Raw genomic sequence first — 11,621 nt, 5'->3', positions numbered from 1 at the left:
AGCATACCTTCCTTATTTCCATCATCTGCAAATTTCACCGTCTTAGCAACGCAATCAATCACTGCACGGTAAGTTGATAGCCAATCCATGCCAAGTATAATATCAAACGCAACCATCGAAATAACAATCAAATCGGCATAAACCACTCGCCCATCGATTTGAACAGAACACGCATACACAATAGACGTCAGGCACAACACATCTCCCGAAGGCAATACAACATTAAACTGGAGGGGAAGAATAGAAGGAACTAAACCCAAAGATCTCAAAAATAGTTCAGACATAAAAGAATGAGTAGCACCTGTATCAATCAATGTCGTAGCTACTCTGCCTGAAATTAAGATAGTGCTAGAGATCACAGAAGAATCAGGGTTTATACTTTCCTTTGTCATGGTGAAGATGCGACCCTGCACCTTCTCTTTACTCGAGCCTCTCGAACAGTCCTTGGCTATATGGCCTGCAGTACCACATCGGTAGCAAGTATGAGTACCAAATCTGCACTCTCCCCGATGATGCCTACTACACTTGGGACACAACGGCTTCTCTGGATCAGATGGAACTGTCTGTGCTTTAGAACTCGGCTCTATCTTGCCTTTCCCTTTAAAATGGTCATTTCCTCTTTGGCTCGAACCTTGACCTCTTTGAGCAAAAAACTGCTGCCTCGCCTGTCTCTCTCTGGCAATGTCTTTCTCATCTTGCTCGGCTAACAAAGCCTTAGCCACAATCTCTTTAAATGTCACCGCCTTAGACATATTGATGTCCCTCCTGATCTCTGCTCGAAGGCCTCTAATGAAATGAGCACCCTTGTCTTTGTCATTGGCGCCAATATATGGGGCAAACAGACAACCCTCCTCAAACTTCAAAATGTACTCGTCAACATTCATACTTCCTTGACGAATCTCTAAAAATTCAGTCACCTTCCTAGCTCGAAGTGCATCTGGGAAGTACTTGTCATAGAAAAGATCTGTGAAATCTTGCCACTTCAATGCCGGAACATCAACACCTACCTTGGTAGCATTCCGCCAAATACGTGCAGCTTTGACTAGCATGAATACAGCACAACCCACTCTGTCCTTGTCTTCATAATTGAGATTATCAAATATCGCCTCAAGTGCTTTAATCCACTCTACGGCCACCAATGGATCAGTGCTTCCTGCAAACTCAGGCGGATCCATTCTCTTAAAAGCAGTAAAGATCCCATCAGTTCCAACCACTTGGCCTCTCACTTGGCCTCTACCTTGACCTATACCTTGCAAACGGAGCAACTGTTGGATCTGCTCACTATGAACTTTGGCTTGCTCTTTCAATAATTTGCCGAACTCGTCAACAACTCTCGATGAGGGGCTATCCTCACCCTCTGAGGCTTTTCTCTTAGGAGGCATTAAATCCTACGATGTGCTCACATAATACATATCAACCAATAACAATACATAGATGAAGAAGACATACCCGGACTGTTGAAAGTAGACGAAGTCATATGCATTGGTCCGAAAAACGTTGCTCTGATACCACTAAATGTAACGCTCTGACCCGATTTCATAAAGTAACAGCGGAATTTAAAATTTTTCTTGAAGAGAAAAAGGATTTAAAATACATTTCAATATATAATCAAAAAATATATACATGATCAAATGAGCGTTGCATCAAAATACAAAATTTCATTTTGATCATGTCCAAAAGTTCTAACAAAATAGCCTTCTTCCTTCCATCTACTATGCATATGACCTCGGCTCCAATCAACATCCTGGCCCGTCACTCTTATCTGCATCACATGAAATAACTGAAATGAGTATAAAACTCAGCAAGTGGAACTCTTACATAGCAATGAATACATATCATACTCTGTACAACATGGATTTGAAAACATTAAATACCATCAACTCTGAAACATGAATATCATAGAATGAATAACAATAACGATGGTATTTCTCTTTTCTCTGATGGATTGATATCTATATAGTATCTCTGTCTCTGTACCTATATCCCATCGATATAAATTGATTACTCTGTCGGGATATAAGCCTATGGTCGTTGATCAACTAATTGCATGCAATCTCTGACTATGTATCTATCAATCCAATAAATTATTTGAATTCTCTCTTTGGTATTAAAACAAACACTTTGAAAACTCTATTCTCTTTTGTATTCCCTTTAACATAATTGAGACAAAAATGCCTCTAATATACAACAAAGTGTATTAATACATAGCATGAATCAAATGGAGGGGAATAACATGTTAAAACCATTGAAACACAGTACATATATTATCATGTGAGCACAATAAATGAAATTCCACTTACTACACTTGGAAACCTTGATTCTAAACTCTTGGTTGAATTCCTACAACAATAAACCATATATTGCACCATCAATAACCCAATAATCAAACAACCATATCATTAAATCCATAAAACCAACACCATCAACAAACCTAAGATTTTCCAACATCATAATCCAAGAATAAACAAAGCCACAAGCTTACCTTAGCTTCTTAAACCCACAAGAACCTTGTTTCACCACCACAATCCAACAACAAGCTTGAATCAAAGATAGGAAATGAAACCCTAATCTCCCCTTGAGAGAAAGAACCGAGAGAATGGAGAGAAATGAGATAAAATGAGACCAACTCATGTATTATATCACTTAAATCTCGAAAACACGTTTTTTGTACTGTGCTGGACGCTCGGGCGGTCATAAATTACCCCTCGGGCGCGGACCATACTGTCCGATACCAAACTTACAGAATCAGTGGCGCTCGGGCGGTCATTTCTTACCGCTCGGGCGCCGCTCTGCGCACAGCCGCCTCAAAGATCGCCTCCGAAACGCCTCTTCCCGTCATAATTTGGAAAAGTGGTAAACATGAAAGTTGTAGCTCTATGTCTTGGCTTGCTTCTCCAATTAGCCTCATGTCATTTGAAGGTTTGAGTAAAAAGTTATACTCAATCTCCCAACATGTGTCACTGGATGAACGATGACACACACGACAAACTTCGGGGCGCTATTGGCTTGTCTTCCACAATGATTTGAACAAAACTTAAAACATGAAAGTTACACATCTATGTCTTATCTAACCACTCCAATTGGTCTCATACCAATTGGATCAACATACAAATTATCATGAATTTACTCGCAACGACACTACAGTATCGCCACACATCTTCTATAAACACAATACCATAAATCATAAATCTCAACTCTTAACATCAAAACTATATTTAAACTTAACCAAGCAGTCAATGAACATATTAAATCTTAAACCGTACCGATCACCAAGCTTGGATAGTACAAATATTCTCACTTTTTGAATGGTTTGAACCAAGAGATTTTTTATCGGGTTTCTGTCTGTGACGATCCTACTTCGTACGAAGGATTACTGAATCGTTGTCGTCAAGCTGAGATCAGTATTGCTAGGAGGAAGGCTACGCAAGCTAGCAAAAGTTCTAGTTTGTTGGGACCGAGGGGTCAGTCTTTCAAGAAGTCTGTATCTTCTTCTTCTTTCGGTTCTGGAGGCGTGCACATCTTTGGTAGGAAAAAGCTGCAATGTGGCCACTGTGGAGGCAATCACCAGAAGGAGAATTGTCGAAGAGTAACATGTGCTTGTTTCAATTGTGGTGGTTTTGGTCATAAGAAGAGGGATTGCCCTAATTTGGAGAATCAGAGTGGAGGCGGAGGTTTTATGGCAGGGTCTTACAGTGGAAAACAGTCTGAATCCACTGTGCAACAGAGAGGTTTTCCTGCTGAAGGTTCTCGTCGTGGTGGAATATCACAAGGATCTCAGCAACACCCACGACTCCAGGGGCAAGTGTTTGCCCTAAACCAAGAACAAGCTAAGGAGCAAAACGAGAGAGTCATTGCAGGTAATTTCTTTTTATGTGGTATTCCTGCATATGTATTAATTGACACTGGGGCATCGCATTCATTCATAGCATCAATGTTTGTTAAGAAGTATAAACTATCCTATGTGTCATTGGATGTTTTGATGTCGGTGTCTACACCGATGGGCCAAGAGGTTTTAGCTAAGCGACTTGTAGTAGACTATTTGTTAGAGTTTGAGGGAAAATACTTGTCTGCCAATTTGATAATATTGAATATGGAAGATTTCGATTGTATTATGCGAATCGACCTATTGACTAAGTATAGAGCGACAATAGATTGTTATCAACGTCTCATTCAGATTAGTCCAGAAGGAGACGAGAATTGGTTCTTCTTAGGTGAGGGAGCTCGACCTCCAATGGCAGTAGTGTTTGTTGTAAAGGCACAACGGACTTTAGCGAAAGGAGGAGAAGGATACCTCATTTATGATGTTGACGTATCGAAGGATGTATCGACGTGAAGAATATTTCAGTTGTCGATAATTTTCGATAAATACAAGACTAGTGAGTATAATAACCAAAATAATTATACAAAATAACCTTGAGAGAACCATCTTCTTTTTCGAAATTTTGATGAAGAAAATTTTTAGGGAGGAAGAGTAAGTTTGGAGTGATTGAATGTGTTTGTAAAATCATATTTATAGAGTAAAAACTAGCCGTTTATGACTGTTACAAAATCTTAAAAAAATAAATGTATGTATATGTAAATTTTATGGTAATAATATGATGTATATAATGTTAATCATGTTTAAATAATTATGTATATCACATCACAATATTATAATGAGGTGTGAGAGACTCTTTTTATATAATATTGTGACATTATACAAATATATATATAATTATTATATAACACAATAAAAATATATAAACAATGAAATAATCATATCACGTTATTATAATGAGGTGTCATAGACTCCTTTTATATAATAATATGATATTATTCAAATATATATACGATAAATAAACAGTAACACAATAAAAATATATAAGCAGTGTAATAATATAATCATATCAAGTTATTATAATGAGGTGTCATATACTTCTTTTATATAAAAACATGATATTATATTTTAAATATATACACAATAAAAATAATAAATATTAAAATAAATATTTTTACTTTTGAATACTGTTATCTTGTTCATGCGTTTTGGAGCTTGGAAAAATATGGAGAACCGTTCCTTCGAGTATCGTGCTGATAACGTGTTAAAAATAAAAATTTACGCTAAAAAATAAAAATCTCAAACTCACAAAATATATCTAACTACACACTTTATAAAATTTTGTATGCTTAAATGTGTCCTTCTTTACAAATTGAGAGACCTATTTATAGAATTTTTTTGAAAATAATCCAAATAAATACATCATTACATACATTATCACATACTAATTTTCAATATTAACAACTCTTATTTTCAACATTCAATAATTTCAACTCTTTATTTTCAACACAACTCTTTGTTTTCAACATTATCAAATTTTCTGATTCTTGTTTTTCCCACGTGGATCCATTATACATCTATTGCCCCAAAATGAATGCATATATTTTGTCCCAACTAGAGACTTATATAAAGTACTAGACATTCCCTTGCGATATATAGAGCAGCTCTCTGCGAATTCTCTCTGTTTACTTGTCAAATCAGAGAACAACGGAATTAAAGAAACACCAAAATGGCTGGCAAAATTCTTCAGACTGGTACTCAAGTCAATGACAACGCCAATATCTGCTTCTAACAAGCAAAGCAAATCACCAAGTGAACCTCCAATGTAGATTTTCAAGGGCCTACCACGGTTCTTGCTTGTAACGTCATTAAATGCTTGAAGCTTGTATATGGAACACTCCACCTTCATAATCATGCCACCAGTGAAGATAGATTCTTGGTACACCAAGTCATTTGAATGTACATTCAACGCATTTAGGTTACCTGGTAATGATTGAATAAAAATTAGAATAAAATAACCATGACAGATGCCAAGAGGGCTAAAGCTCTATCAATCTTTCTTTCTTTAAATCCCAACAATCTCCTCCTCGTGTAAGCGAAAATATATCAGGACAACTAGGATGGAAATCTCTAAGCCCAACAAAATCAAGTCAAAGATATATCATAATCTTCCTTGTATCAAATTCAATTTTAAAAAGTATGTTTGACAAAAATGAAGGGCATACCTGACGAAAATGCAGACCTAATTAGATGACCGCACCAGCAGTATGACAGCACATGAACCTTGGCGGAACAATTTTTATTTTCGTGCTGAACCTTGGCGGAACAATTTTTATTTTCCACAACATCGTGGAACAATATTTTACAGCCATCTTGAAATTTGAGGCGCTCACCAGCTCGTTTTATGTCTAATAAGTTTAATCCTTTCAGTACATTAGAATGAATCAGTCTTGCATTAGCCCTCTTCCCAAAGTCAGATATTTTCTTCAGTGCTTTGTATAGACCTTCATAGTCCAGTCCCTCAGCTGTAATTACATTAAGCATGAAAGTTAGCTACTCAGGATCGAGAAAGATCGGATGTCCTTGCTAGAAAATGTGTTGAACCTTGGAGAGATTTATCTATTCCTGCTTCATCTGGAATGATGCTTTCTACACATTGTTGATATTCTTCTACATACTGGGTGAAAAGATCGTTCCATGTAGTTCAAATATTCGCAAATGGCATTGGTCCAGAACCATTGGTGATTGTGATTATTGCAAGCTCAGCTAAAAGGGCAGAGGAATCAATAGCAGTACATGTTAAGACAAAGTCGCAAAATAAGACGAGGTTGTTTTCAACGTTGTTGAGGAGTCTTGAGCAAGGAACATGCTTTGCAGAACAATAGATTGAGCCCAGATGAAGTCCAACTCGAGTTTCATAGCTCTATGATAAAGTCTTTCTACAACATGTAACTCTTCACTGGTTAAAGAAATGCTTAGTTTATCTAGCAAGTCTTCAATTCTTGAAGCTGATGCCTAGATTTAGAGAAGTAAAATTACGAAGATTTTCAAAAGAACACCCCACTAGAAAGCATCAAACAAAACAAACCTCAAATTTTAGAGAAGAAAGACTGTTGAGTCACTTCTTGTAAATGTGCTCCATCATCAGGGTCTAGATGAGCCTGGATCTCCTTACTGATGAAGCTGTAGAGCCTCATGCATAGTGAAATCACGCTCAATGTATAAGCAGCAACTTTTGTCTTTTCAAAAGGTGTAACAATTTCAACAGACAATTTTTCCTCTTCAACTTTTCCTGAGGCTGTTTCAGCCAAGAATTCTGTGTATTTAACTGTTGCAGCATCACAAGTCCTATCTTTAGGTGGCTCAAAGCCCCATTCCTGAAACAAATAAGCCACATAAATGATTAAGAGAATCTCAAAGTATATATATAGCATTGTATCAACTTACGTGGCTCAACCGTTTAATGAGATCATGAATTCACTGATTGGGCCCTCGCATGAATAAGTGAATCTTGTTTCTTAAACCTCTTCAGGACGCGTTTTCTCAACCCGGAAATGGCTTCCTTGTCCTCATCGTCATCTTCATATTGCTCTGCAAATTCGTACCTGCAAATGCACAAACTTTATCAACATAAAAACAAATGCTTCCCCCTCCATTCGGCAAATTTTCTTTTCCTTTACTTTATTTCATTCAATCAGCCAACCCATGAAGATTATCCAGTAGATGTTCAAAGTCAATCCAGTTAAAAGATAAACACACACAGAGGCAGGCCACCAGATCAAATACTATCTGAAAACAGCTCTTCTGCCCAGAAACAAGATATTCTACGTGCTTCGGCATCTCAGTTCATGGATCTCTTGGTTATGTAAGTAAAGATAAGATGATCGAACCATCCTTCTTACATTTCTCAAAGCCATCGATTCATCCTATATTTTATAGTTCTATGATTAAAATTTCTAAAAATCCTTTCCTATTTGATCCAATGGCCTTCAACAAAAAAAGTTCGAATTTCAAGCATAATTTATCATAGCCTTCCCCTGTCCTAAATCAACCAACAAAACTAGTTCCTACTCCTACTGCCCAAAATGGCAGGACACTCGAACCTATACATACCAAATTGACCCAATCCAAAAATATATACAGAAACAAATAGTCAAAACAACACAGATGATTGCCTCAAAAAAAAAAAGAACAACACAGATGATTTCTTTTCCCCAAAAAAAAAAAACATGCACTCACACAGATGATGGTGGCTTACGCATGAGCAAAAGCCTGAAGAAAGTAGACATCTTGAGAGATGCAATGAATAAAAGACTGGGATCCAAAGTTCCCGCAGCCAAGCAAAATGTAAAAGGGCTGTAAAGAGCTAAAGCCCTCTCATTCTTGAACTTTTCCACAGCCTCTTCGTTATCCTCCCTTCATCTGACACCTGCAATTCGAAACTTCCCATTGCTTAACCTCCTCAAGGTCAACGCAACCACACGATCAAATTAACTTTCTTTTTTCTTTCTTGATCTTACTTCTTCAAATATGAGAATGGTTGGTGGATTTTGGGGATGTGATCAAGATTCAAGAGTTGGTAGGAGTCAAGAATAGTAACATACAGGGACGGATCCAGTATTTAGAGTTTGGGGGGTTTGAAAATAGGGCAATTTGGAGAAAAATATCTCTTTCTATTATTTATTTAAGATTCAGTACCTATCAGTTTTTTTTTTGTATTTTAGTACCTGACGAAGGACCAACTTAGTTTTTACTACATGTTTCATGCATTTTTTACCCTTTTAATTTATAAAAAATTATATAAATAACTATTTTTGTTGGTCATCTTCTCTTTCCACTCATCATTCCCGATGTATTTTGTTGACATGTAAATTGAATTTAAATTTTTTTTATTTAAAAAAAACAAATTCGCAACTAATTGAACTTTTTGAAATACTTAGTTTTACTTGCGAAATACTTCATTTCAATTTTAAAATAATTGATTTAGTAAATGAAATATTCAGTGTATTAAAATACTGAATATTCGAATATGCAACGTAATTTCATCAAATGCTCGTATCTCCATCGAAGATTCATTTGGATGACATGTTCATTTCATTTAATTATTTTTTATTGTTAAAAAAACAAATTCGCAACTAAGCATTGAACTTTTTCAAGTAGTTAGTTTTACTAGCGAAATACCTAATTTTAATTTTAAAATTCTTGATTTGGTAAATGAGATACTCAGAATGAGTATTAAAATACTGGATATTCGAATATGCAACGTAAGTTCACCAATGCTCGCATTCCATCCAAGATGCATTTGGATGACATGTTCATTTCATTTAATTATTTTAAAAAAAAAAACTTTCGCAACTAAGCATTGAACATTTTGAAGTACTTACTTTTATTTGCGAAATACCTAATTTCAATTTTAAATACATGATTTGGTAATTGAGATACTCATAAAAGTTAATAAAATACTAGATATTCTAGTAGGAAATGTAAGTTCACCAAATGCTCGCATTTCTATCCAAGATACACTTAGATGACATGTACATTTCATTTAAATATTTTTTTTAATTTTTAAAAGAAAAACAAATTCCTAACTAAGCATTGAACTTTTTGAAGTACTTAGTTTTACTTGTGAAATACTTAATTTCAATTTTAAAATACTTAATTTGGTAAATAAAATACTTAGAATTAGTATTAAAATACTGGATATTAGAATATGCAATATAAGTTCACCAAATACTCACATTTCCATCCAAGATGCATTTGGACGACATGTTCATTTCATTTTTTTTTTTTATTGTTTAAAAAAACAAATTTGTAACTAATCATTGAACTTTTTAAAGTACTTAGTTTTACTTGCGAAATACCTCATTTCAATTTTAAAATACTTGATTTGGAAAATGAGCTACTCAGAATGAGTATTAAAATACTGGATATTCGAATATGCAACGTAAATTCACCAAGTGCTCGCATTTCATCCGAGATACATTTGGATGACATATTCATTTCATTTAATTATTTTTTTATTGTTAAAAAAACAAATTCGTAACTAAGATTGAACTTTTTCAAATACTTATTTTTACTTGCGAAATACCTAATTTCAATTTTAAAATACTTGATTTGGTAAATGAGATACTCATAATGGATATTAAAATACTGTATATTCGAATATGCAACGTAAGTTCACCAAGTGCTCTCATTTCCATCCAAGATACATTTGGATGACATGTTCATTTCATTTAAGTTATTATTTTATTGTTAAAAAAAACGAATTCGCAACTAAGCGTTGAACTTTTTCAATTACTTAATTTTACTTGCGAAATACCTAATTTCAATTTTAAAATACTTGATTTGGTAAATGAGATACTCAGAATGAGTATTAAAATACTAGATATTCGAATATGCAACGTAAGTTCACCAAGTGCTCGCATTTCCATCCAAGATACATTTGGATGATATGTTCATTTCATTTAAGTTATTTTTAATTGTTAAAAAAAAGATTAGCAACTAAGTATTGAATTTTTCAAGTACTTAGTTTTACTTACGAGTTTTAAAACACTTGATTTGGTAAATGAGATACTCATAATTAGTATTAAAATACTGGATATTCGAATATGTAACGTAAGTTCACCAAGTGCTCGCGTTTCCATCCAAGATGCATTTGGATGACATGTTCAAGGACTTTTCAGCAGCCACAAAGCTTTGAAAGAGAAAAAAGGCTTAGAGCGAAGATTTGAATATTTCCGGACAATGTTCTTCGGGAGAATAGCCCGTGATAGGAACGAGTAGCATAATCCGTAGATTTACAATTTACAGAGAAATATGAAGTCGGATACACCTCGATAGTCATAGTCCAGTAGGTCGAAAGCTATGAGATTTAATAAAACGACATACAATTCACCATTGATAAATAATTAAAGAGATTTAATTACTTCACTGAGTTGAATTAGTTTGGCATAGCTAGAGAGGGCGTGTTAAATTGGATATGAAATCTCGTCGAAAGCATAGATCATTGTCGAACGAATTAAGTAGATTAGCGATGGGTAGGTGAACTGAGATTCCTAACAAATTCATTTCTCATTGAACTTTAATCAATCATTCTAACTTATTTATTTCATCATTTAATCCTTGAACCATTTCATTGAGTTTTTATTTAATAATCGTAGTAGTAAACAATCATCTGAAGTATCGCTGCTAAAAATTGAATAACTGAGAATAATAATTGAGAAATACAGTCTTTAGACAATGAAAATTTTGCTCAATTACTAAGCATGGAACATTTTGACATTGTGCACTTGCGATTATTGAAAGTCCATGACTATATTATTACTTGACATCGTGCACTTGCGATTATTTCGAGCTTTAATATTATTAATTTTTACCAAGAATTTTACAATGAAAGTTTTGCTCGATCACTAAGCATGGATTACATAATCATCTTATTTAATATTTTTTTGGTAAAAAAATTCTCAAATAAACATAAAAATTTTAAAGTACTTAGTTTTACTTGAAAAGTGCCTAATTTGAGTTTGCAAATACTTGATTTCGTAAATGAATACTCACAATATGCATTAAAATGCTGGATATTCGAATATGCAATCTTTCCATGGAAAATTCATTAGGATACTTATTCATATCATTTAAATAAATAAACATAGTTCATTATTCATCATGGACTAATTGGGAGATGCATTATGAACATAGTTCGTAAATGAGCTTGAAATTTGCACTTTAAGCATATCTATCGATTCTTGGATCAATGATTTATAAAATACTCATAAATATTAATTGACAAGACTTTTTGATATTC

The 11,621-nt window shown here is 34.5% G+C and overlaps 1 pseudogene; it reads right to left on the bottom strand.

Annotated features, from left to right (window-relative positions):
- Positions 1 to 5,327: 5,327 nt before the first annotated feature.
- On the bottom strand, positions 5,328 to 8,418 carry LOC140990408 (bifunctional TH2 protein, mitochondrial-like; annotated as a pseudogene).
- Positions 8,419 to 11,621: the final 3,203 nt, after the last annotated feature.

This window comes from Primulina huaijiensis, chromosome 12, assembly GCF_012295235.1.
Source record: "Primulina huaijiensis isolate GDHJ02 chromosome 12, ASM1229523v2, whole genome shotgun sequence".
Classification (NCBI taxonomy): Eukaryota; Viridiplantae; Streptophyta; class Magnoliopsida; order Lamiales; family Gesneriaceae; genus Primulina; species Primulina huaijiensis.
This window is presented reverse-complemented; position numbering and strand designations above follow the sequence as displayed.